The sequence below is a fragment of the Aotus nancymaae genome, unplaced genomic scaffold, assembly GCF_030222135.1.
Source record: "Aotus nancymaae isolate 86718 unplaced genomic scaffold, 86718_ANA_hifiasm-v0.15.2.pri h1tg000028l, whole genome shotgun sequence".
Lineage (NCBI taxonomy): Eukaryota > Metazoa > Chordata > Mammalia > Primates > Aotidae > Aotus > Aotus nancymaae.
In genome coordinates this window covers 37,777,940-37,804,859 of record NW_026988441.1, presented here as the reverse complement: position 1 = coordinate 37,804,859, position 26,920 = coordinate 37,777,940, and positions in this window count along the sequence as shown.

Sequence of the window (26,920 nt, the reverse complement as noted above, 5' to 3'; positions counted from 1 at the left end):
TTTGTATTAGTAGAGACGGGGTTTCACCATGTTGACCAAGATGGTCTCGATCTCTTGACCTCGTGATCCACCCGCCTCGGCCTCCCAAAGTGCTGGGATTACAGGCTTGAGCCATTTGCAATGGTTCTGATTGCAGCAATATATTGTGGTCACAGACCCAGTTTATTTATTTTTAATCTTAAACACCTTTTTTTTTTTGAGGCAGAGTCTCACTCTGTCGCCCAGGCTGGAGTGCAGTGACGCAATCTCAGTTCACTGCAACCTCTCCGCCTCCTGGGTTCAAGTGATTTTCCTGCCTCAGTCTCCTGAGTAACTGGGACTACAGGGGCCTGCCATCACACCTGGCTAATTTTTATATTTTTAGTAGATACAGGGTTTCACCATGTTGGCCAGGTTGATTTTGAACTCCTGACCTCTAGTGATCTGCCCGCTTTGGCCTCCCAAAGTGTTGGGATTACAGGCGTGAGCCATCACACCCAGCGAGACAATAGATTCTTATAAACTATAGACACCCTATTGAGGTAACAAATGCTAGGTCTTATTTCTTCCATCAAACTGTGTATTTGTACCATCAATCATCTAGTCTTCATTCTCCGCCCAAGAATAAACTTTTGTAAACAAAAATTGTTAAGAGGCACATTCTCTCTTCAGTTGCTTTCGCTAAGCCATTTCTACCTTAGCTATGAATTTAAAGTAAACCCAGGCTGGGTGTGGTGGCTTATGCCTGTAACGCTAGCACTTTGGGAGGCCTAGGCAGGCGGATCACTTGAGGTCAGGAGTTCGAGACCAGCCTGGCCAATATGGTGAAACCCCGTTTCTACTAAAAATACAAAAAATTAGCCGGGCGTGGTGGTGGGTGCCTGTAATCCCAGCTACTCAGGAGGCTGAGGCAGGAGAATTGCTTGAACCTGGGGGTGGAGGTTGCAGTGAGCTGAGATCATGCCATTGCACTTCAGCCTGGGTGACAGAGGGAGATTCTGTCTCAAACAAAACCAAACCAAACCAAGGCCCAGCCCAGCAAATCAGGCTTCCTCTGTTGTTTGGTTTTTATTTTACTCTAAAATTTGGTTTCAGCTGGGCACAGTGGCTCATACCTGAAATCCCAGTACTTGGGGAGGCTGAGGTAGGCAGATCACAAAGTCGGAAGATTGAGACCATCCTGGCCATGGTGAAACTCCATCTCTACTAAAACACAAAAAATCAGCCAGGCATGGTGGCACGCACCTGTAGTCCCAGTTACTCAGGAGGCTGAGGCAGTGGAGGTGGAGGTTGCAGTGAGCTGAGATCGCACCACTGCACTTCAGCCTGGTGACAGAGCAAGACTCCATCTCAAAAAAAAAAAAAAAAAAAAAAAAAAAAGATTTGGTCTCACCTGGAAACCACACATTAAAAAAAAAAAAATTAAAAGAGAACTGAAAACATTTACTGGATTTTGAACCACGTGAGTTACGGGGCCATTTTACGAGGGCTATTTTTAGTGATGGGAGTGAATTCCGTTGTGTCAGTGCTTTGAGAAATTAGTGGCAAGCACAGAATTGAAGAGAGCCTATAGACAGAGCGTCTTTAAGAACATTATTTTTGGGAAATAACTTCAAATATAAAGCAAAGGAGGCCGGGCACGGATTGCTTGAGTTCGGAGTTTAAGACCAGCCTGGGCAACGCGGTGAGATCCTGTCTCTACGAAAATTAGAAGAAATTAGCCCCGCGTGGGGATGCCTGCCTGTAGTCCTAGCACTTCGGGTGGCTGAGGCGGGAAGACCGTTGGAGCCAAGGATAGAGACTCTCAACTGCAGCCTGGCAACAGAGCAAGACGCTGTCTCACAACAAAACAAAAAACACAGTCAAATGAATGAACAAGTACAAGCAGCACCCATTCAGTCTCACACCCAGATTCCCCAGTTAGTATTTCCTGTTATTCGCTCTCCTCATCTCTCTCTCCTCTTTCTGTCTCTTTCCCTTTCTGTCTCTATCTCTGTGTCTCTCTGCTTCTCTCTCTAAAAAATGTTTAAATTTTGTTTTTAATTTTTTCTATTTTTATTACACTTTAAGTTCTGGGGTAATGTGTAGATCTTGCAGGGTTGTTGCACAGGTGCCCACATGCCATGGTGGTTTGCTACCTCCATGCCCCCGTCACCTACATCAGCCATTTCTCCCAGTGTTATCCCTCCCCAACCTTCCCAACCCCCACTGTCCCTCCCCTGGCCCCCCCACGCCTCAACAGACCCCAGTGTGTGATGCTCCCCTCCCTGTGCCCATATGTTCTCACTGTTCAACACCCGCCTATGAGTGAGAACATGCAGTGTTTGGTTTTCTGTTCTTGTGTCAGTTTGCTGAGAATGATGGTTTCCAGGTTCATCCATGTCCCTGCAAATGACACGAATTCATCCTTTTTTACCAACCCAAATGCCATCAATGATACACCGGACAAAGAAACTTTTTTCTATTTTTGTAATTTTTTTTCTATCTCCCTATCTCTCTTTATCTCCATCTCTATGTATGTCTCTATCTCAATCTCTCGATCTCTTCATCTCTGTCTCTCTCACCTATCTCTCTATCTCTATCTCTTTGTATCTTTTTTTTTTTGAGAGAAAGTCTCTGTCTCCCAGGCTAGAGTGCAGTGTCACGATCTCAGCTCACAGCAACCTGTCTCCCAGGTTCAAGCAATTCTCCAGCCTCAGCCTCCCAAGTAGCTGGGATTACAGGCACGTGCCACCATGCCCGGCCAATTTTTGCATTTTTAGTAGAGACAGCATTTCACCGTGTTGTCCAGGCTGATCTCAAACCCCTGATCTCAGGTGATCCGCCTGCCTCGGCCTCCCAAAGAGTTGGGATTATAGGCGTGAGCCACCGTGTCTGGCCTTCTCTCTCTATATCTATCTCTCTATGTCATCTCAATCTCTCTATCTCTATCTCAATCTCCCTGTCTCTATCTCTCCATCTATATCTCTCTCTATCTTTTTTTTTTTGAGACAGAGTCTCGCTCCATCGCCAGGCGCCAGGCTGGAGTGCAGTGGTGCGATCTTGGCTCACTGCAACCTCCGCCTCCTGGGTTCAAGCAATTCTCCTGCCTCAGCCTCCTGAGTAGCTGGGACTACAGGCTCGTGCCACCACACCCAGCTAATTTTTTTTTGTTTTTAGTAGAGACAGGGTTTCACCATGTTGGCCAGGATGGTCTCAATCTCTTGACCTCGTGATCCACTTGCCTCCCAAATTGCTGGGATTACAGGCGTGAGCCACCATGCCCGGCTCTCTCTTTTTCTACCTCTTTCTCTTTATCTCAATCTCTCTATCTCTTGATCGATCTCTCTCTCTCTGTCTTTCTGTCTCTCAATCTCTCCCTATCTCTTTCTCGGTCTCTCAGTTTCCCGTGTCGTCTCCCTTGTGGGTATGATTTGGAAGTTTCATTTATGATGAGCCTGGTAAGATGAGGGTCATTAAGAATCAAGGGCAGAGGAAACCACAGCCTCAGAGTCCAGAGAAGTCCTGGGAAATTCCCAGTGCAGTGAGAGAGGATCCAAGAAACAGGAGGGAGTCCTGGGGCATTTGTGATTTCTTAGAAAGAAACGCAGGACGGCTGGGGTTAGCATTGCCTGGTCCTTTGGTGCACGAGTGAAGCAGATCAAATGATATCATTAGCCCCTGGGGGTATGAAATATCAACTAACCAGCACTCCTCTTAACATCTGTATTATTTTTTAACACAGACTCTCACTGTGTCACCCAGGCTAGAGTGCTGTGGTGGGGTCATGGCTCACTGGAGCCTTGACCTCCTTCCCAGGCACAAGCAATCCTCCCAGCTCAGCCTCCCAAGTAGCTGGAACTGCAGGCACACATCACCATGCTCAGCTATTTTTTTTTTTTTTTTTTTTTTTGGTAGAGACAGGGGTCTCGCTATGTTGCCTGGGCTGGTCTCAAACTCCTGGTCTCAGGCATCCCAAAATGTTGGGATTACAGGGTGAGCTGCTGCGCCAGCCGTGCACACATTTTTCTGGGTGCAATAATACAGAGTTAAAAAAGGGGAGAGACTAGTTTCTGCCCTCAAGCAGTTAGTTTTTAGATTACGAGTCAAATCTAGCAGGTCAATTCTAGCCCATGGCCTGTTATTTTTCTGAGACATGCTCTCACTTTGTCACCCAGGATGGAGTGCTATGGCATCATCATGGCTCACTGCAGTCTCGACCTTCCGGATTCAAGTGATCCTTCCGCCTGAGCCCCCCGAGTAGCTGGGACTACAGGCATGCGTCTTTTTTTTTTGAGATGGAGTCTTGCTGTCTTGCCCAGGTTACAGTGCAGTGGCTTGATCTCGGCTCACTGCAACCTCCACCTCCCAGGTTCAAATGATTCACCTGCCTCAGCCTCCCAAGTAGCTGGGACTACAGGTGCCTGCCACCACTCCTGGCTAATTTTCATATTTTTAGTAGAGGCAGAGTTTTACCATATTGGTCAGGCTGGTCTCAAACTCCTGACCTTGTTATCTGCCCGCCTCGGCTTCCTAAAGTGCTGGGATTACGGGCGTGAGCCACGGTGCCTGGCCTGATTTTTTTGTAGCGATGACCTGAATTTTTTTTTGTAGAGATGGGATCTCACCATGTTGTCCAGGCTGGTCTTGAACTCCTGAGCTCAAGCGATCTGCCTGCCTTGGTTCCCCAAGGTGTTGGGATTACACGTGTGAGCCACTGTGCCTGGACTTGTCCATTTTTTAAGTGCAGTTTGATTGGAAGACAGCCATGATCATTTGTTTATGTAATGTCTATAACTGTGTTCATGCTACAATAGCAGAGTTAAGTACCTGTAACAGAGACTGTGTAACCTCTGTGGATATGCATGTATAGTGGGTTAGGGAAGGGGAGAGGGAGGGAGGCAGGGCGGGGGAGAGAGAGGGGAGGGGAGGGAGAGAGGGAGACAGACAGACACAGAGAGAGAGAGAGAAAGTGAGAGAGAGAAGATATTAAGAAATTGTCTCGCACGATTGATGGGGTTGGCAAGTCTGAAATCTGCAGGGCAGGCTGGAGATCCAGGGAGAGCTGTTGAATCTGAAGCAGAGACTAGAGACAGGACTCCTCCCTGTGGTAGATTTCAGTCTTTTTTTTTTAGACGGAGTTTTGCTCTTGTTGCCCAGGCTGGAGTGCAATGATGTGATCTCGGCTCACCACAACCTCTGCTTCCCAGGTTCAAGTGATTCTCCTGTCTCAGCCTCCTGGTAGCTAGGATTACAAGCACATGCTACCATTCCTGGCTAATTTTTGTATTTTTAGTAGAGATGGGGTTTCACCATGTTGGTTAGGCTGGTGTGGAACTCCTGACCTGGTGATCCACCTGCCTCAGCCTCCCAAAGTTCTAGGATTACAGGTGTAAGCCACTGTGCCCAGCTCAGTCATTTTCTTTTAAAGCCATCAACCGATTGGTTGAGGCCCACCCACATGATGGAGGGTCTCCCAGGGACTTTCCTGAAACTCTTCTGATTTAAATGTCAGTCCCTAAGCCAGGCATGGTGGCTCACACCTGTAATCCCAGCACTTTGGGAAGCCAAGGCGGGTGGATCACCTGAGGTCAGGAGTTCGAGACAAGCCTGGCCAGCATGGTGAAACCCCATCTCTACTAAAAATAAAAAAAATTAGGCAGGTGCAATGACGCATGCCCATAATCACAGTGACTCCAGAGCCTGAGGAAGGAGAATTGCTTGAAGGTGGGAGATGCAGGTTGCAGTGAGCTGAGATCGCGCTACTGCACTCCAGCCTGTGCGATGGGAGTGAGACTCCATCTCAAAAAATAAATAAATAAATAAATAAAAGTTGAAATTATAAAAAAAAAAACATTTTCAAAGTAAAGTTTGATGTAAGGCTGGAGTGTGTATATACTCGTAGAGCAGGATCGTGAAGGTATATTGCTGGCCTTGCTGAATGAATGCCATCTGCTTCTGGTATTCTTTACAAATGTATGGAGCAAAAAACCATGTACCAGGCTGGATGCAGTGGCTCATGCCTGTAATCCCAGGACTTTGGGAGGCCAAGATGGGAGGATTGAGCTCAGGAGTTTAAGACCAGCCTGGGCAACACGGCAAAACCTCGTCTCTACAAAAAATATTAAAAATGAGCTGGGCATGGTGGTGTGTGCCTGTAGTCCTAGCTACTTGGGAGGCTGAGGTGGGAGGATCAGTTGAGCCTGGGAGGCAGAGGTTGTAGTGAGCTGAAATTGTGTCACTGCACTCCAGCCTGGGTGGCAGAGTGAGACCCCATTTCAGAAAAAACAAAAATACAAAAAAGCACTGACCAGATCAATAGCTGCACACTAGGTACCAGGGGATGTGTTGATTGTTCAAGCACTGAAACTGTATCTGGTACAGCAGCTGCAATCAACTAATTATTCATTAAGCTTAAAAGTGTACACCGTCACCTGACCTGACCTCCATAAACCTTTACCCTTTGACTGATAGACCACAGTGCCATTTTCAGTCCTTGAAATTAGCAGTTAGAACCAGTGTACAGTAATCCCTGAAAAGTTTTGATTTCCTTTTGTCCACGCACAGTCAACAGTAAAAGGTTTTAGGTCCCTTTGGGGAAGAATGGAAGAAAGATGAACAATACAACATTTTGGCAGTGTGCTGGAGTCCATTCTCAAGGGGACTTGGCCTCCCCTTTGTTCAAGGCATTCTGGGTCTATAAATTAGCTCAAATCTTGGGAACTGATTGAGAGGCTGTGACTCTGTTGTTTTGGAGACGGGGTCTCACTGTGTCCCCCAGGATAGAGTGCAGTGGCATGATCATAACTCACTGCAGCCTCCACCTCCTGGGCTCAACTGATCCTCCCGCCTCAGCCTCCTGAGTGGCTGAGACTACAGTGTGTACCACCACACATGGCTAATTTTTTTAAAATTATTTTTTGTAGAGATGAGGGTCTCACTGTGTTGTCCAGGCTGGTCTTGAACTCCTGGGGTCAAGTGATCCTCTAGCCCCCGCCTCCCAAAAGTGCTGGGATTACAGGTGTGAACTACTGTACCCAGCCTGTGACTCTGTTTTTGTGTTCAGATTTTTGTTTATTGACTTAGAATGTTTCCGCTTATACAAATTAATTAAGAATTTAGGCCGGGCGAGGTAGCTCATGCCTGTAATCCCAGCACTTTGGGAGGCCAAGGCAGGTGGATCACTTGAGGTCAGGAGTTTGAGACCAGCCTGGCCAGCATGGTGAAACCTTGTCTCTATTAAAAATACAAAAATTAGCAGGCCATGGTGCTGTGGGCCTGTAATCCCAGCTACTTGGGAGGCTGAGGCAGGGGAATCACTTGAACCTGGAAAGTAGAGGTTGCAGTGAACTGAGATTGTACTACTGCACTCCAGCCTGGGTGAGAGAGTGAGACTTCGTCAAAAAAAAAAGAATTCAGTAAACAACTTCCCAGATAAACTGTTCCAATGGCTGCTTTGAGTTTCTGTTAATTATGGTAACTATGTACCTTACCACTGGTGATTAAGTGGGGACACGAGACCCCTGATATCCTGCCCCCCTGTTATCCCCATAATATTTAGGTTTCCAGATTCAGTGGCAGTAGTCTCCATTGTAATTTCTGAACTAATTTATTTATTTTCAAGACAGAGTCTCTCTCTGTTGCCCAGGCTGGTATGCAGTGGCACAATTTTGGTTCTCTGCAACCTCTGCCTCCCAGGTTCAGGCGATCCTCCTGCTTCAGCCTCCCGAGTAGCAGAGATTACAGGTGGCTGCCACTATGCCCGGCTAATTTTTGGTATTTTTAGAAGAGATAGGGTTTCACTATGTTGGCCAGGGTGTCTCGAACTCCTGACCTCAGGTGATCCGCCTGCCTCGGCCTCCCAACGTGCTGGGCTTACAGGTGTGAGCCACAGCACCCGGCCTATTTTATTTTACTTTTAAGATGGAGTCTTGCTCTGTCACCCAGGCTGGAGTACAGTGGCAAGATCATGGCTCACTGCGACCTCAACCTCCTGGTATCAAGCAATCTTCCCATCTCGGTCTCCCAAAGTGCAGAGATTACAGGTGTGAGCCACTGCTCCCAGCCTTGTATCCTAACCATTTTATCCCTTCCTTCTTCATGTACCAAGGTAGTTCTGGTATTCCAACTTCATTTGGTGTAGGTCACTTTCTGGTCTATGATTCAGGCAACATGCCAAACTGCTAGAGCTCTTAAAATTAAAAAAAAAAAAAAAAAATATATATATATATATATATATATATATATATATATTTTAATGGAGATGAGGTCTCACTATATAGCCCAGGCTGGAATCAAACTTCTGAGTTCAAGTGATCCTTCTGCCTCAGCCTCCCAAGTAGCTGGGACTAGAGGTGTGTACCACCATGTCCGGCTAATTTTTGTATTTTTAGTAGAGACAGGGTTTTACTATGTTACCCAGGCTGGTCTTGAACTGCTGATCTCAGGTTCTGCCTGGTGTACAGGAAGTATGGCATTGGCATCTGCTTCTGGTGAGGCCTCAGGAAGCTTACAGTCATGGCAGAAGATGAAAGGGGAGCAGAAATGTTACATAGTAAGAACAGAAGTGAGGGAGAGAGAGGAAGGAGATGGTACATGCTTTTAAACAGCCAGATCTTGCATGAACTGAGAGTGAACAGGCTTATCACCAAAGGGATGATGCTAAACCATTCGTGAGGGAATTGCCTTCTTGGTCCAGTCATCTCCCACAAAGCCCCACCTCCAACACTGAGGATTACTTTTCTTTCTTTTTTTCTTCTATTTTTTTGAGATGGAGTCTCACTCTATCACCCACATTGGAATGCAGTGATGCAGTCTCAGCTCACTGCAACCTCTGCCTCCTGGGTTCAAGAGATTCTCCCTACCTCAGCCTCCCAAGTAGCTGGGATTACAGGCCCCCGCCACGATGCCAGCTAATCTTTTGTATTTTTAATAGAGATGGGGTTTCACTATGTTGGCCAGGCTGGTCTTGAACTCCTGACCTAAAGTGATTCACCAGCTTCTGCCTACCAAAGTGCTGGGATTACAGGCATGAGTCACCATGCCTGGCCCAGAGTAATATTTAAACAAATGTCTGAACATCATGTGTGCTGGACAAGGTGACACATGAAATTAATCATCAGCCAGGCGCGGTGGCTCAGGCCTGTAATCCCAGCACTTTGGGAGGCAGAGGCGGGCGGATCACCTGCGGTCAGGAGTTTGAGACCCGCCTGGCCAACATGGTGAAACCCTCTCTCTACTAAAAATATGAAAGTTAGCCAGGCATGGTGGTGCACCTGTAATCCCAGCTATTCGGGAGGCTGAGGCAGGAGAATCACTTGAACCCAGAAGGCGGAGGTTATGGTGACCCCAGATCACACCACTGCACTCCAGCCCAGGCCACAGTATAAGATTCTGTCTCAAAAAAACAAAAACAAAAAACCATAAAACAAACACCCAAAACCCAAAAAGTTCACTCCCTGCAGCACCTCCTATTAAACACCTCCTGCCTCAGGCTCCCGAAGGGCTGGGATTACAGATGTGTGCCACTGCACCCAGTCAAATATGTATTATTTGTGTCTGGCTCTGTCAAACTGTTTCTCAGATTTGTCCACATTATGCATTGTAACAGTTCATTCTTTTATCGTCAAATAAAACAATTTCATGGTATGAATGGAGCACAGTTTATGTATTCCCCAGTTGACGAACACTTGGGGTGTCTCTGCCCTTTGCAACTTGGAATAATGTTGCTATAAACACTGATGGGTATGTGTTTTGTCAACATGTGTTCATTTCTCTTGGGGAAAATACTTGAAAGTGAAATAGTAATAGGACTGGTACAAGTTTAATTTTACAAGACTCATATTAAGAATTTCTTTTTAAAAACAGCCACTTAAGGCCATGTGCAGTGGCTCACACCTGTAATCCCAGCACTTTAGGAGATGGAGGAGGGTGGATCACTTGAGGTCAGGAGTTCAAGACCAGCCTGGCCAACATGGTGAAACCCCGTCTCTACTAAAAATACAAAAATTAGCCAGGCGTGGTGGCAGGCACCTGTAATCCCAGCTACTCGGGAGGCTGAGGCAGGAGCATCACTTGAACCTGGGAGGTGGAGGCTGCAGTGAGCCGAGATCACACCATTGCACTCCAACCTAGGCAACAAGAGGGAACTCCATCTCAAAAAGAAAAAAAAAAAAGACGGTGTACGTGTGCAGGATGTGCAGGTTTGTTACATAGGTAAATGTGTGCCATGGCGATTTGCTGCACAGATCAACCTATCACCTAGGTATTAAGCCCAGCATGCATTAGCTGTTCTTCCTGATGTTCTTTGTCTCCCCACCCGGACAGGCCCCAGTGAGTGTTGTTCCCCTCCCTGAGTCCACGCGTTCTCATTGTTCAGCTCACAGTTATAAGTGAGAACATGCGATGTTTGATTTTCTGTTCCTGCCTTAGTTTGCTGAGAATAACTGCCTCTAGCTCCATCTATGTCCCTGCAAAAGACATAATCTTGTTCCTTTTCATGGCTGCATAGTATTCCATGGTGTACGTGTACCACATTTTCTTTATTCAGTCTATCATTGATGGGCATTTGGGTTGATTCCATGTCTTTCTATTGTGAATAGTGCTGTAGTGAACATATACATGCACATATCTTCATAATAGAATGATGCATATTCTTTTGGGTATGTACCCAGTAATGAGATTGCTGGGTCAAATGGTATTTCTGCTTCTAGATCTTTGAGGAATCTCAAAGGTCTGTCTTCCATATGAGTGAACTAATTTTCACTCTCACCAACAGTGTAAAGTGTTTCTTTTTCTCAGCAACCTCACCAGCATCTGTTGTTTCTTGGCTTTTTAATAATCACCATTTTCTGCAGGTTTTTAGAGAGACCCCTCACTTGTGCTTCATTAACCTCTGGCCTTGAATTCTTGAAACATGCAGAGAATTTGGCAAATATGTCCATTACAGCAGTATTTGATTTTGGGTGTTTTGGTGAAAGCTTTAAATACTTGGGAGGCCCTAAGTCTTCTTCAGGAGATTCCTCAATCTTATTTGACTTCACTGTTGAAAGTTATAAGTGCTGGGTGGTTCCCAGGAACCAAATTTTGCAGATCTGCACATTTCCTTTTTAGATCAACAGTTGTGACACTAAAGACAACTCCTTTGAACTAAAGAATCATGAGGAACCTCTGGAAAAAAGTCAGATTCTTATGCTTTCACCATCACTGCCAGCCTTGACCCAGAGCTGGATGAGGGGCTCTTTGTCTTCCTCCTTCAACCCATTCAGTGGCATCGATGATGCCAAGGGCAGCTCAGCTGGGCTTTGCAAATGGTGGCAGCTGCTGCTTCTGCTCCAGGGCTGCTCTGGCTGATGGCTCTGGCCATGCTGCTCACTGGACAGTCTGGAATTGAGGTAGCCATGGCCTTAGCTCCTCAGCACACTGCAGCTGGAGCCACTTCCTCAATTGACTTTAAATTAATCAAAGGGGAATTTTCCAGGTGAGCATGAGTTAATCACACAAGCTCTTTAAATCTGAATGTAGAAGTCAAATATCCATAAAGTCAGAAGCCAGAGAGATTCAGACCTTGAGGAGGATTTGATCTGTCATTGCTGGCTTTAAAGATGGTAGGGACCACATGACAAAAACCCAAGAACATCTTCTAGGACCAGAGTGATCCCTGGCTGGCAATGAGTTAAAAAACAACAACAATGCAACAACAACAAAAAAAAACCAGGGACCTCAGTTCTACACTGCAAGGAAGTGAATTCTGACAACAACATTAATGAGTTTGAACATGAAAACATGACTTGGTGAACACCTTGATTGTGTACCCACAAGAATAGAATCCGGATAAATCTTGCCCAGATTCCTGATGTGCAGACACCATGAGATAATGAATGAATGTTGTTTCAAGTCACTAAGTTTGTGATGATTTGTTACACAGCAGTAGCTAACTAATACACTGGGTTATGTCTCCAACCTGGTGATTGGGATCAGCAGTCTTATTTTGCAGATACTTCAGAACCATGGACAGTGGAACGCATGCCAGGGCACAGCTGATTGGCTGGATTAGTCACCATCCAAACTGGAATGATCCTATTGCACAATTGTTGACTTGGGCACTGATCCCTGGACCAGTCAGATTTTGTTAGGGTCTGCAGACTCAACTTCTCTTTGCCAACCACGAAGATGGTGCCTTAGGAATCCTGCAAGTTCCTGAGTGAACAAGTCCCTGCCTAGTTCTTCAGAAGAATATTGCACCACCCTCTTCTTCATCCACATTAGCCTCCTTTGCCTTCTCCTTTCCACTTCCCAGCTATTGCCCAGTGGTTCCTACGGTCCGGAACTCCCTTCCTCTCTCTCTCTCTGAGACAGAGTCTCACTGTTTCTCAGGCTGGAGTGCAGTGGCGTAATCTTGACTCACTGCAGCCTCCACCTCCCAGGTTCAAGCAATTCTACCATCTCAGCCTCCCTAGTAGCTGGGATTACAGGCACCTGCCACCACGCCCAGCTAATTTTTGTAATTTTAGTAGAGATGAGGTTTCACCATACTGGTCAGGCTGATCTTGAACTCCTGACCTCTGGTGATCCACCTGCCTCAGCCTCCCAAAGTGCTTGGATTACAGGTGTGACCCACCATGCCCAGCCCCTTCCTTTCTCTCTTTGAAACTTTCTATCCTTTACCTAGCCAACTCTCATTCTTTACTTCTTCTCTTTTTTTTTTTTTTTTTTTGAGACAGAGTCTCAGTCTGTCACCCAGGCTGTAATGCAGTGGCATTATCTTGGCTCACTGCAACTTCCACCTCCCACGTTCAACCAATTCCCCTGCCTCAGCCTCCCAAATAGCTGGGATTACAGGCAAGTGTCACCAAGGCCAGCTACTTTTTGTATTTTTTTTTAGTAGAAACCCCGTTTAGTAGAACTCCTGACCTCGAACTTCTGACCTTGTGATCCACCTGCCTTGGCCTCCCCAAAGTGCTGGGATTACAAGTGTGAGCCACCACACCCAGATTTTTTTTTTTTTTTTTTTTTTAGACAGAGTCTTGCTCTGTTACCCAGGCTGGAGTAGAATGGCGTGCTCTCGGCTCACTGCAACCTCCACCTCCCAGGTTCAAGTGATTTTCATGCCTCAGCCTCCCCTGAAGCTGGGATTACAGGTGCACACCATCATGCCAGACTCATTTTTATATTTTTAGTAGAGAAGGAGTTTCACCATGTTGGCCAGGCAGGCTTGAACTCTTGGCCTCAAGTGATCGTCCTACCTAGGCCTCCAAATCTGCTGAGATTACAGGCGTGAGCCACCATTCCTAGCCTGATGTCTCTGAAATTTAAAAACTATTTAACATCTCACTGGGACTTATGTGCTTTTATTGCGAACACCCTGCTGTTAAAACAATATAAGCCCCTTCCTTCTAGACCCAGGGAGTATCACAGAAGAGGTGGGCATGTGAGATTGTAATGACCAAATTTGAGGGATAGAATTATTCAGACCCTCCTGCACAAGGATAGGCACACAGACGCCCAAACACGTACCTAAATAAGACTGCCTCCTGGGCTACTACGTGGCCTATCTCCATCCATCTCAACCATAAAACATTTTGCTTTCCAAAGAATTGAAAAAAAAAATGATGATATCCAGATACCTGGTGTATTAGTCTGTTTTCACGCTGCTGATAAAGACATACCTGAGGCTGGCTAATTTAAACAGGAAAAAGAACTTACAGTTCCACATGGCTGGGGCAGCCTCACAATCACGAAGGAAGGCACGGAGAAGCAAGCCAGGTCTTCCGTGGGTGGCAGAAGGCACAGAGAGAGAGAGAGCGAGCGGGGTCAGGGAAATCCGTTTTTAAAGCCATCAGATCTCGTGAGACTTATTCACTATCGAGAGAACAGCATGGGAAAGACCCACCCCTATGATTCAATCACCTCCCACCAGGTCCCTCCCACAACAGGTGGGAATTCAAGAGGAGACTTGGGCGGGGTCACAGCCAAGCTGTATCACCTGGTGACAGAGTCTTCTGCGTATAGTGCTCCTAGTAATAAAATTATGCCGATTATATAAACAATTTTATCAGCCACCTTAGGAGAAATTACTAAAAAGACTGCAAAAAGCATTGCAGCACGTGGAAAGTCTCTGAATTCCTTAGCTTAAACGGTTTTAGGGAAATGCTTGCGTTTTGTATAGCTAATTGCTACAAGCATGTAGCTACAACCAAGATTACAGTTGTAGACTTGGTTGTCTACAATGCATAGAACTTATAGATATCGATTTTATAAACTTGCCTTTTTTTTTGATGGAGTCTTCCTCTGTTGCCCAAGCTGGAGTGCAGTGGTGCGATTTTGGCTTACTGCAACCTCTGCCTCCTGGGTTCAAGCAATTCTCCTGTCTCAGTCTCCCCGAGTAACTGGGACCATAGTCGTGTTCCACCACCCCCAGCTATTTTTTTTTTTTTTTTTTTTGAGACAGTCTCACTCTGTTGCCCAGGCTGGAGTGCAGTGGTGTGATCTTGGCTCCCTGCAAAGTCCGCCTCTCAGGTTTAAGCGATTCTCCTGCCTCAGCCTCCAGAGTAGCTAGGACTACAGTTATGTGCCACCACACCCGGCTAATTTTTTATTTTCAGTAGAGACGGCGTTTCACCATGTTGGCCAGGCTAGTCTTGAACTCCTGACCTCAGGTGATCCACCTGCCACGGCCTCCCAAAGTGCTGGGATTACAGGCGTGAGCCATCGTGTCTGGCCGATTTTTTGCTCTTATGCTACTTAAAGGGTTCCCAGGGTTAATGAGAACCTGCCCACTACCATTCCCATCTGGCCTGGACCTTTTAGTTGGCTATAAGTATCTGACTGCAAGTCCCTTGGCCATAGGGGTCCCGCCGAGGGACACAATGGGTCTGGGTAGGCAGATACACCACAACAGCAATGATAGGGGACAAAATAAAAGTTTGGCTATCGGCCGGGCGCAGTGGCTCACACCTGTAATCCTAGCACTTTGGGAGGCTGAGGCGGGCAGATCACGAGGTCAGGAGATCGAGACCATCCTGACCAACATGGTAAAACCCCATCTCTACTAAAATACAAAAAATTATCCAGGCGTGGTGGTGCACACCTGTAGTCCCAGCTACTGAGAGGCTGAGGCAGAGGAATCGTTTAAACTGGAGGGTGGAGGTTGCAGTGAACTGAGATTGCACCACTATACTCCAGCCTGGTGACAGAGTGAGACTCCGTCTCAAAAAAAAAAAAAAAAAAAAAAAGTTTGGCCATCAGTGTTGCGTTTGGCATATAATGACCAAACAAGGGGAATGTAAACTAAAAATTAAATCCTAAGCTCCCCCTTCCCGCTGCCACTGACCGAATGGGTGCCTCCTTGGCCAAGGGAACCCCTTGTAGAAAACCTTAAAAAACTTAGTTCCCAGGCATAATGGGACGGGAGACCAGACATACCTTCCTTTTATGGTTTAGACACAATAACTGACCAGCATTAATGGTCAAATGAAAACCACAAGACTGATAGGACAGACCTTCTGTAACAATAAGAGCAAATTAAGCCAGGTATGGTGGTGTGCACCTGCAGTAGTAGGCATTTGGGAGGCTGAGGTGGGAAGATCGCTTGAGCCTGGGAGTTTGAGGCTGCAGTGAGCTATGATTGTGCCACTGCAGTCCAGCCTGGGAGACAGAGCAAGACCCTGTTTCAAAAAAAAAAAAAAAGATACCAAATTATATACAGAACGTAGGACCATGCCAGGCAAAGGTTAAGTTACACGCTCCTTCATTTAAAAAGTAAAGTTTTTTTTTGTTGTTGTTTTGAGATGGAGTCTTGATCTTGTCTCCCAGGCTGGAGTGCAATGGCACAATCTCGACTCACTGCAACCTCCACTTCCAGGTTCAAGTGATTCTCCTGCCTCAGCCTCCTGAGTAGCTGGGATCACAGGTGCCTGCCACCACGCCAGGCTAATTTTTATATTTTTAGTAGAGATGGGGTTTCACCATGTTGGCCAGGCTGGTCTCCAACTCCTGACCTCAAGTGGTCTGCCTGCCTCAGCCTCCCAGAGTGCTGGGGTTACAGGTGAGAGTCACCATGACCGAACTAAAAGTGAACTGTGTTCTAAATGATACAAAGTTTTCTTTTTCTCAAGTGGCCAAACAAGAATTTGCCTCTAGATCAGCAGCATTAAAGCACTTTGCAGCTCCACCTGATGCTAACTGGCCATCGGCCATAGATAGGTACGGCTTTAATTAGGCAAGAGACTGATTTCAGTAATATTTTTCAGATGAAGAGATCACTGACTATGGACTGGGGCTGGCTGCTTTACAGAAATTGCACGCTGGTGTGCCTTTTTGTCCTGAAAAGAACTTTTGATGTGTAGGGCCTAATTATAATATATTTATTTTTATTATTTAATTTAATTTTTTTTGAGATGGAGTCTTGCTCTGTGGCCAGGCTGGAGTACAGTGGGGTGATCTAGGCTCACTGCAACCTCCGCCTCCTGGGTTCAAGCGGTTCTTCTGTCTCAGCCTCCCGAGTAGCTGGGACTACAGGTGTGCACCACCATGCCCAGCTAATTTTCATATTTTTAGTAGACATGGGCTTTCACCATGTTGGCCAGGATGGTCTCGATCTTTTGACCTCGTGATCTGCCCACCTTGGCCTCCCAAAGTACTGGGATTACAGGTGTGCACCACTGTGCCTGGCCCTTTATTTTTGAGACAGAGTTTTGATCTTGTTGCCCAGGCCGGAATGCAGTGGTGTGATCTCAGTTCGCTGCAACCTTCACCTCCTGGGTTCAAATGATTCTCCTACCTCTGCCTCCCAAGTAGCTGGGACTACGGGCACGCAGCACCATGTCCAGCGACATTTTTTTTTTTAATCTTTTTAGTAGAGGCCGGGTTTCACCATGTTGGCCAGGCTGGTCTTGAACCCCTGACCTCAAATGATCCACCCACCTTAGCCTCCCAAAGTGCCGGATTACAGGTGTGAGCCACCGCACCCAGCCCCACAGTGTCTTTAAATTGATGACTCTCCTCATGGTTTGGATCAGGTCCCTCCAGATGGAAAAATTTGCCCATGATTTTAGCCACGATGACAGGGATAGCTTTATTCTTCTACCATGGACTATATTGCTGTTGCATGCTATGTAACAAGCAAGACTGGGTTTCCCAGAGGCATCTAATCCCTTGAAGCATGATGCTTCAGGAGATCTTTTTAAAAAATATTTTTAATTTTTGTGGGTACATAGTAGGTATATATATTTATGGGTTTATGAGATATTTTGATACAAGCATGCAATGCATAATAATTACATCAGGGGCCAAAGGGGTATCCATTCCCTCAAGCATTTATCCTTTGTGTTGTGATCTCAGCTTACTGCAGCCTCCGCCTTCCAGGTTCAAGCGATTCTCCTGCCTCAGCCTCCTGAGCAGGTGGGACTACAGGTGCCCATCACCATGCCTGGCTAATTTCTTTTTGTATTTTTAGTAGAGACAGGATTTCGCCATTTGGCCAGGCTGGTCTCGAACTCCTGACCTCAGGCAATCCGCCCACTTCTGCCTCCCAAAGTGCTAGGATTATAGATGTGAGCCACCACGCCAGTCCTCTTATTCATTTTTTCTGACTATTTTTTTGTACCCACTAATGATCCCCACTTCCCCCACCCCACCACCCTTCCCACCCTCTAGTAACAATTCTTCTACTCTCCATCTCTATGAGTTCAATTGTTTTAATTTTTCTTTTTTTTGAGGCGGAGTCTTGCTCGGTCACCAGGCTGGAGTGTGGTGGCGCAATCTTGGCTTACTGCAACCTCCGCCTCCCTGGTTCAAGCGATTCTTCTGCCTCAGCCTCCCAGGTAGCTGGGATTACAGGCGCCTGCCATTATGCACAGCTAATTTTTTGTATTTTTAGTAGAGACCGGGTTTCACCATCTTGGACAGGCTGATCTTGAACTCCTGACCTTGTGATCCACCCACCTCGGCCTCCCAGAGTGCTGGGATTACAGGTGTGCACCACTGCATCCGGCCTATTATTTCTTTCTTTCTCTTTTTTTTTGGAGACAGAGTCTTGCTCTGTCGCCCAGGCTGGAGTGCAGGCGAGAGACACGCACCTCGCCTGGCTCCGTTCCAGTTCCATGGAAAACAGGTGATAACATCAATTCTGGCTGCTTCCTGCTGAAAGGCGCAGAGTTTGGCAGCCATGGGCTAGAACCTGCCCACCTGGAGTTGAAAGTATTCACAAGTCCCTGGGCTTACAGAAGAGAATCTTCTGGGAAGGGCAGAGCAAGGTGGTGAAATAGAGAGTTCCAGTGATCATCCCCCCAACAGGGGCACCACGTTTGACAACTAGCTCCACAAAGGGAGTGCCTTCATAGGACCCAAAAATCAGGTGAGCACTCAGCTTCCTATCACTGAAGGAGGCACTGAAGAGGGAAGGCAGTCTTGAGTTGCTAATGCCCCTGCTTCCCCCAGCAGCAGCCACGTGGGAAGAAAATCTGTGCGTTGGGAGAGGAAAGCTCAGCAACTCTAAGGCTTCGCATTTAATTCATTGCTGCCTCGTCACAGCGGAAAACGGAACTGGATTGTCCTCTGCTGACTCACCCATGGCGGGAGCAGTTGGACTGGTCCTAGCCAGAGGGGAATCACCCATTTCAGTGCTCAGCGCTTGCGTTCTAGCAGGCCTTGTCGCTGCAGGCTGGAGTGTTCTGGGTCCTTAAGTGAACTTGAGGGAAAGTGATTCAGTCAGAAAGAAAATGGTTTTTTTTTTTTTTTTTTTTGAGACAAAGTTTCCCACTGTCGCCTGGGCTGGAGTGCACTAGCGCCATCTCGGCTCACTGCAACCTCCACCTCCCAGGTTCAGGTGATTCTCCTGCCTCAGCCTCCCAAGTAGCTGGGATTACAGGCACCCGCCACCACACCGGGCTAATTTTTTTTGTTTTTAGTAGAGACGGGCTTTCACTATGTTGGCCAGGCTGGTCTTGAACTCCTGACTTCATGATCCACCTGCCTTGGTCTCCCAGAGTGCTGGGATTACAGGCATGAGCCATCCATGCCTGGCCAGAAAAGGTTTTTAATAAGCAATAATAAATCATCTGGAGAGATCAGATGACTTTTGGTGACAGAGCGAGACTCTGTCTCAAAAAAAAAAAAATGGGAGGGAATCATCTGAAGGTACAAAACTCACTAGTAATAGTAAGTACCCAGAAAAACAAAGAATATTGTAAGACTGTAGCTGTGGTGCATAAAGTACTCTTATCTTAAATAGAAAGACTAAATGATAAAACAATCAAAAATAATACCTACATGGGCCCCTGTAATCCCAGCTACTCAGGAGGCTGAGGCAGAGAATTGCTTGAACCTGGGAGGTGGAGGTTGCAGTGAGTCAAGATCACTGCACTGCAGCCTGGGCGACAGAGTGAGACACTGTCTCAAATAAATAAATAAAAATAAAAATATATTTTAATTAGCTGGGCATGGTGATGGCTGTAATCCTAGATATTCAGGAGGCTGAGGCAGGAGAATTGCTTGAACCTGGGAGGCGGAAGTTGCAGTGAGCCGAGACTGTGCCATTGCACTCCAGCCTGGGTGACAGAGCAAGACTCCGTCTCAGAAATATATATATATGTATACACACACACACACACACACACACACATACACACACAAATATATATATTTTAAATTTTATTTATTAATTCTTTTTAGGGTAACAAGTGAAGCAGTGGAGTGGAGAAGGAATAAAAACGTCTGTAACTGGCCAGGCACAATTGACTCACACCTGTAATCCCAGTACTTTGGGAGGATGAGGCGGGTGAATCACGAGGTCAAGAGTTTGAGACCATCCTGACCAATATGGTGAAATCCTGTCTCTACTAAAAATAAAAAAATTAGCTGGGTGTGGTGACATGCTGTAGTCCCAGCTACTCAGGAGGCTGAGGCAGGAGAATCGCTTGAACCTGGGAGGTGGAGGTTGCAATAAGCCGAGATCACACCACTGCACTCCAGCCTGGTGACAGAGCGAGACTTCGTCTCAAAAAAAAAAGAAACTCTGTAAATGGTTGTGAACAATTAGTTGTAAACACTACTGCACTTGGACCAGCCTAAAAATATATTTTAATTGCTGGGCATGGTGGCTCACGCCTGTAATCCCAGTACTTTGGGAGGCTGAGGTGGGCGGATCACCTGAGATCAGGAGTTCGAGACCAGCCTGATGAGCATGGAGAAACTTGGTCTCTACTAAAAATACAAAAAATTAGACGGGTGTGGTGGCGTATGCCTGTAATCCCAGCTACTTGGGAGGCTGAGGCAGGAGAATGGCTTGAACCTGGGAGGTGGAGGTTATGGTGAGCTGAGATTGTGCCATTGCACTCCAGCCTGGGAAACAAGATCGAAACCCCATCTCAAAAAAAAAAAAATTATATATATATATTTTAATCACTCTCCTCTCCTTTCACCTCTTCATTCCTTCCCACTCTAGACACTCCCTTCTGGCAATGCATGCTTACCTAATTAGGCACTTCTTGAAAAATTCCAGAGGCTAATCTTGAAACAAGCCAGGCAAATCAGGAGCCCTGATTACAGAATCCTTCTGCTTAGAGACAGTCAGTAATCCTAACAATCAGTCCACCACCATTTGGCCAAAGTCAAGATAATACCAACGAGACCCCTGAAGAGATGGCAACCCAGGACAGCCACTACACAGACCGTGTACTCCGCCGCCTTCCACTCCACGTCTCCCATACTGACGTGCATCGTTGTCCGGGGTAAGTACCTGTGCTTCATCATCTTGCACCGAGAAGATGAACAACGTGGACACGCACGCATGGAATGGGTTAAGGAGCAGGAAGTTTAAGAGGCAGAAGAAAGGAGACAGGAGGGCAGCTCGCTCGCTCTCTCTTTCTCGCGAGAGAGAGGTGTCTGAAAAGGAAAAAGCGGTGGGCCACATTGGATTTTATAAGCAGGCTTGAGGACGAAGTATCTGACTTACATAAGGCCCACAGATTCGTTCGACCAGGTGTGATGTTCGCATGGTGCGTGGGGAACGCAAGACGCCCCGCCCTAATCTTAACATGCAAATAGGCTTTCTGCTTGGCCAGTGCCATCTCGTCTTCCCCTAACTGCAGAAGTGGCTGGCAAAGAGAAGATAAGAGGGAGCTACTGTTTTGAACATGCCTGTTCCCAGGTAGTGTCCTCCTAGTGGCACAACTGCCAGCGTTCGCCCAGAAGTGCAAACTTCTAGCTGCTAGCTTGTCTATGTCTCCCACGCGATTTGACAGGGTCTTTGTTAGAAAAGAAAACTATTTGGGGGGGCTGCTTTTTGTTAAAAGGAAAACCTTACCGAGGACCTCTGGACTCTTGACTATCTGCCTGAGTAATTTCTTCTTGACTCCTATATCAATACCAAGCTTTCCTGTAAAATCCCTATGGTAAGATTTTAAAATTTAAGATGATCTTTACGACTGCGGTCCCCCATCTTCCTAGTCTGCTGGCTGTCTGATTAAACCTGCTTTTCCTTCCTCCAATCCTAGTCTCAAGTCTGGCTTTCAAATGATGAGCAGCCAAACCTGGGTTGGGTTACAGATCTGGTTGTGTCTGACCTTGCGCGGCTCATGACACATTCTTTGCCTCATAAATGAATGGCTGAACTGCTTGTCCCTGCTGACCAATGAGAACACATGCTTGTCAGCCAGTCTTGGGTTAAGCTTCGCCTCTTTCCTCAGACTTCTAAACTATAAAGACCCCTTTCTATAAAAGAAATCCGTTTTGCTTAACTCTTGAGATATTTGCCGACTTTATAGTCAGAGTGTTCTATTGGGATAGTTCTTTTCTACCCTCCTTGCAATAGTCTTTTTGAATAAAGTCTCTCCTTGCTAAATTCAGATTTGCTTTTTATTTGACAGAGTAATGGCCTGTGCACGTAAAAGACCAAGGCCCCGGTGTGTGCACATGAGGAGGAGGCTGTGCCCAGTGTGTGTGTGTGTGTGTGTGTGTGTGTACGAGTGATGGAAGTGTGGTTTTTGACTTGTATTTGAGTTTGAGCATCCAGATGGTATCTGAATATAAAGAAAGCTCGGTCTTGCCTGGGCTTGCCTGGGCTTGCCTCCTGAGCGGATGAGGCACACTCTCTCTTGGCCTATTTGAATAATGACACAGTGTTAAGCCAATTCTCAGGGAGGAAACAGTCTTACAAGTTCGATATGATCTTGGGGCCAGAGGAGAGAGGAATCTGCCACAGGTCTGCCAGTGGAAGTGTTTGCCTTTTCTGGGTCTTGTGCAGCCCCATTGAGAAACCAGGGTATATTAGAAAGATGCCAGAGAACAGTTTCACTGAGACTGGAAGACCTTAGTTCCCTCTTCTGGAATGCAGTATCTGGAGCAGGAGACTCTGCTCTTTAATAGCTTTCAGCCACACAGGCTTCAGTTCCTCAAAGGTCGAGCTTCTGACGTTGAGAAGTCAGAATGTAGTAATATCTGGACGAACATTGCAGCATTATTATTATTATTATTATTATTTTAAATTTTACTTTACATTCTGCGATACACGTGTAGAATATTCAGGTTTGTTACATGGGTATATACATACCGTGGTGGTTTGCTCACCTATTAACCCGTCATCTAGGTTTTAAGCCCTGCATGGATTAGGTATTTGTCCCAATGCTCTTCCACCCCTTACCCCTGACCGCCTTTCAACTCCCACTTATGAGTGCGAACATGCAGTGTTCGGCTTTCTGTTCCTGTGTTAGTTTGCTGAGAATGATGGCTTGGCTTCCAGCTTCATCCATGTACCTACAAAGGGCATGAACTCATTCTTTTTTACGGCTGGATCATATTTCACAGTGTATATGTGCCACATTTTCTTTATCCAGTCTATCACTGATGGGCATGTGGGTTGGTTCCAAGTCTTTGTTATTGTGAATGGTGCCATTGCAGCATTATTTTTATTTTATTGCTTTCTTTTTCATTTATTTTGCAGCATTATTTATAATAGCCAAGATACGGAAACAACCTAAGTGTCCATTAGTGAATGAATGAAGAAAGTGTGGTCTATAGACACATTGGAACATTATTTCACCTTACAAGAGAAGAAAATCCTGACACTCGGGACAATATGGATGACCCTGGAGGACATTCTGCGAAGTGAAATCAGCCAGACACAGAAAGACAAATACTGCATGATCTCACTTATATGTGTAAGAAAGAACGAGGAAAGAAACATGAGAAGTGGCTCAACAATCAAAGACAGGTTTATTTTGGAGGATAAACCTTAGAGGGGCTTCTGGCCGATTTCTGTCAGGAGTGCTTTCTTGTACAGACTGAGAGTATGTATTAGTTTTAGGGTGGGGAGATTATCACAAGCTTGGAATGTTTTTGTGTGGGAGAGAAATTTATGGTGGGGTTGGAATGTCTCTGGGCAGAGGGGAGGTTATCTTGGGACTGGGATGTCTGTAGTTGTGGTTTATGGTCATGCTGATCTTAGCCATTAGGCTGATGCCATTTGGATTCAGGCGGTCTTTGATCAAGATGAAACTTGAAATGACGGCACTTGTCCAAGACGGTGATACTCCTTCTCTGTCAATACGGGGAATCTAAAAAAAAAAGCCAAACTCTTCGAGACATAGAAGTGTGGTTACCAGGAAATAGGGGTGGGAGGAAATGAGCAGATATTGGGGCACAAACGTGTGGGCTCTCTGGGCGCTTGCATAATATTAAGAATTGAGTTTGCCCCAAATTGGACAGTTTTAGCTGGGTGTTCAAATAGTTTCACTTGGCTCTTAGGGCTGGTAAGGTTTGCTGGAAATTTGCATGTGCATTGTACATATACACACTGGCATGGTATTTGAATCAGTGCTCTGAGAATTCTAAAGAAATATACTTTTTATTTTGAGACGAAGTCTCACTTTTGTCCCCCAGCCTAGAGTGCAATGGCACGATCTCGGCTCACTGCAACCTCCATCTCTTGGCTTCAAGCGATTCTCCTGCCTCAGCCTCCTGAGTAGCTGGGATTATAGGTGCCTGCCACAACACCCAGCTAATTTGTTTTTTGTATTTTTAGTAGAGATGGGGTTTTGCCATGTTGGCCAGGCTGTTCTTGAACTCCTAACTTAGGTGCTTTGCCCGCCTTGGCCTCCCAAAGTGCTGGGATTACAGGTGTGAGCCACTGCACCTGGCTCTTTTCTTTTTTTTTTAGACAGAGTCTTGCTCTGTCACCCAGGCTAGAGTGCAGTGGCACAATCTCAGCTCACTGCAACCTCTGCCTTCTGGGTACAAATGATTCTCCTGCCTCAGCCTCCCGAGTAGCTGGGATTACAGATGCCCACCACTGCACCCAGCTAATTTTTGTATTTTTATAGAGACAGGGTTTCACCATGTTGGCCAGGCTGGTCTCGAACTCCTGACCTCAGGTGATCCACCTGCCTCGGCCTCCCAAAGTGCTGGGATTACAGGTGTGAGCCACCACGCCCGGCTGAGATGCAGTTTTTCTATCTCAGCACAACATACTCATGAAGCATTTACCATCACCCTTAAAAAAGACCATGTACAAGGTGTGGTCGATTAACTCGTGAATTACACAGATTCCTCAAAATACCAGTTCCTCCTTTTTGCAGAGTAAATTTATGACTGTAGACATCTCTGTTCTCTATCCTATTAATCTGGATTTATTAAATTTATTAATGCTAAATTTTAAAAGATGAGGTCTGGCGCAGTGACTCATACCTGTAATCCCAGTACTTTGGGAGGCCGAGACAGCTGGGTCACCTGAAATCAGGAGTTTGAGACCAGCCTGGCCAACATGGTAAAACCCTGTCTCTACTAAAAATACAAAAACATTAGCTGGACGTGGTGCAATCTCAGCTCACTGCAACCTCTGCCTCCTGGGTGCAAGTGATTCTCCTGCCCCAGCCTCCAGAGTAGCAGAGACTACAGATGCCTGCCACCATGCCCGGCTATTTTTTTGTGTGTGTGTATGTGTTTTTAGTAGAGACAGGGTTTTGCCACATAAGCCAGGCTGATCTGGCCCTTCTGACCGCAAGTGATTCACCCGCCTTGGCCTTGGTTTTAGGGTGAGGGGCTTGCAAGCGTTGAGTCACCACACCCGGCCATGTTAACAGACATTGAATTCCCTTTTGAGGAGGTGGACAGGATGGTGATTCACTGTTACTGGACATTGATGAATTTCCTTGGAGATGGAATCTCATTTTCTCACCCAAGCTGGAGTGCAGTGGCATAATCTTGGCTCATTACAATCTCTGCCTCCCAGGTTCAAGTGATTCTCCTGCCTGGGACTACAGGTGTCCGCCACCATGCCCGGCTAATTTTTTTGTATTTTTGGTATAGACGGGGTTTCACCATGTTGGTCAGGCTGGTCTTGAACTCCTGACCTCAAATGATCCGCCTGCCTCGGCCTCCCAAAGTGCTGGGATTATAGGCATGAGCCACCACGCCCGGCTGACTTTCCTTTTGAGGTGATGAAAATGTTTTGAAAATTGAAATATGTGGTGGTTGCACTATATTGTGAATGTACTAAATGCTACTGAATTGCCCACGTTAAGAGGGTTCATTTCAGCTGGGTACAGTGGCTCACACCTGTAATCCCAGCATTCAGGGAGGCTGAGGCCGGAGGCTTGAGCCAAGGAGTCTGCAATGAGCTATGTTTAAGCTGCACTCCAGCAAGGGTGACAAAGCAATACCCTATATCAAAAAGAAAGGAAGAAAGAAAGGAAAAAATAACTTATTTGATGTTATGTGATTTTCACCTCATTTTTTGAAAAAAGAGTGTATACACATGGTTTTACAGAAAAGAAAATACAAGGCTGGGCACAGTGGCTCACACCTGTAATCCCAGCACTTTGGGAGGCGGAGGCAGGTAAATCACCTGAGGTCAGGAGTTCGAGACCAGCCTGGGCAACATGATGAAACACCATCTCTACTAAAAATACAAAAATTAGCTGGGGGTGCTGGCAGGCACCTGTAATCCCTGCTGCTCGGGAGGCTGAGGCAGGAGAACCACTTGAACCTGGGAGGCGGAGGTTGCAGTGAGCCGAGACTACCACTGCACTCCAGGCTGGGCGGCAAGAGTGAAACTCCATCTCAAATAAACAAAAGATAAAACAGAAATGATTCAAATGAATGTTAAGCACCTGAGGAAAAATTCTCGATTGGTAGAAACACAAAGAAACCCTCAAAGACTGTACATCTAAAAAATTCTATTTAATATTCCTGTGAGCAGTTTTAGTCATATGTGGTAGATTCCTGTCAGTTAGTTTATACAGCATTTTCCCTTTTTGGCTGGCTTCTTTCTTTCTTTTCTTTTCTTTTCTTTTTTTTTGAGACAGAGTCTCACTCTGTCGCGAGGCTGGAGTGCAATGGTGCCATCTCAGCTCACTGCAACCTCCGCCTCCTGGGTTCAAGTGATTCTCCTGCCTCAGCCTCTCAAGTAGCTGGGATTACAGGCATGTGCCACCACACCTGACTAATTTTTAAATTTTTAGGAGACTGGGTTTCACCATGTTGGCCAGGATGGTACATGTAGTCTTGATTTTTTTTGCAGGGGGGCAGAGTTTTGCTCTTGTCACCCAGACTGGAGTGCAATGGCACGATCTTAGCTCACTGCAACCTCCGCCTCCTGAGTTCAAATGATTCTCCTGCCTCAGTCTCCCAAGTAGCTGGGATTACAGGTGCAAATCACCACACCCAGCTAATTTTTGTATTTTTAGTAGAGACAGGGTTTCACCATGTTGGCCTGGCTGGTCTCGAACTCCTGACCTCAAGTGATCCGCCCGCCTCGGCCTTTCAAAGTGCTGGGATTACAGGCTTGAGCCACCGTGGCTGACCCAATACTGGAAAATTCTGATCCAAAATGCATTCAAGGTCCAATGCAGTGGCTCACGCCTGTAATCCCAGCACTTTGGGAGGCTGAGGCGGGAAGATTGGCTTCCCGGGAGATTGGAGTTTGAGACCAGTTTAGGCAACATAATGAGACTTCATCTCAAAAAAA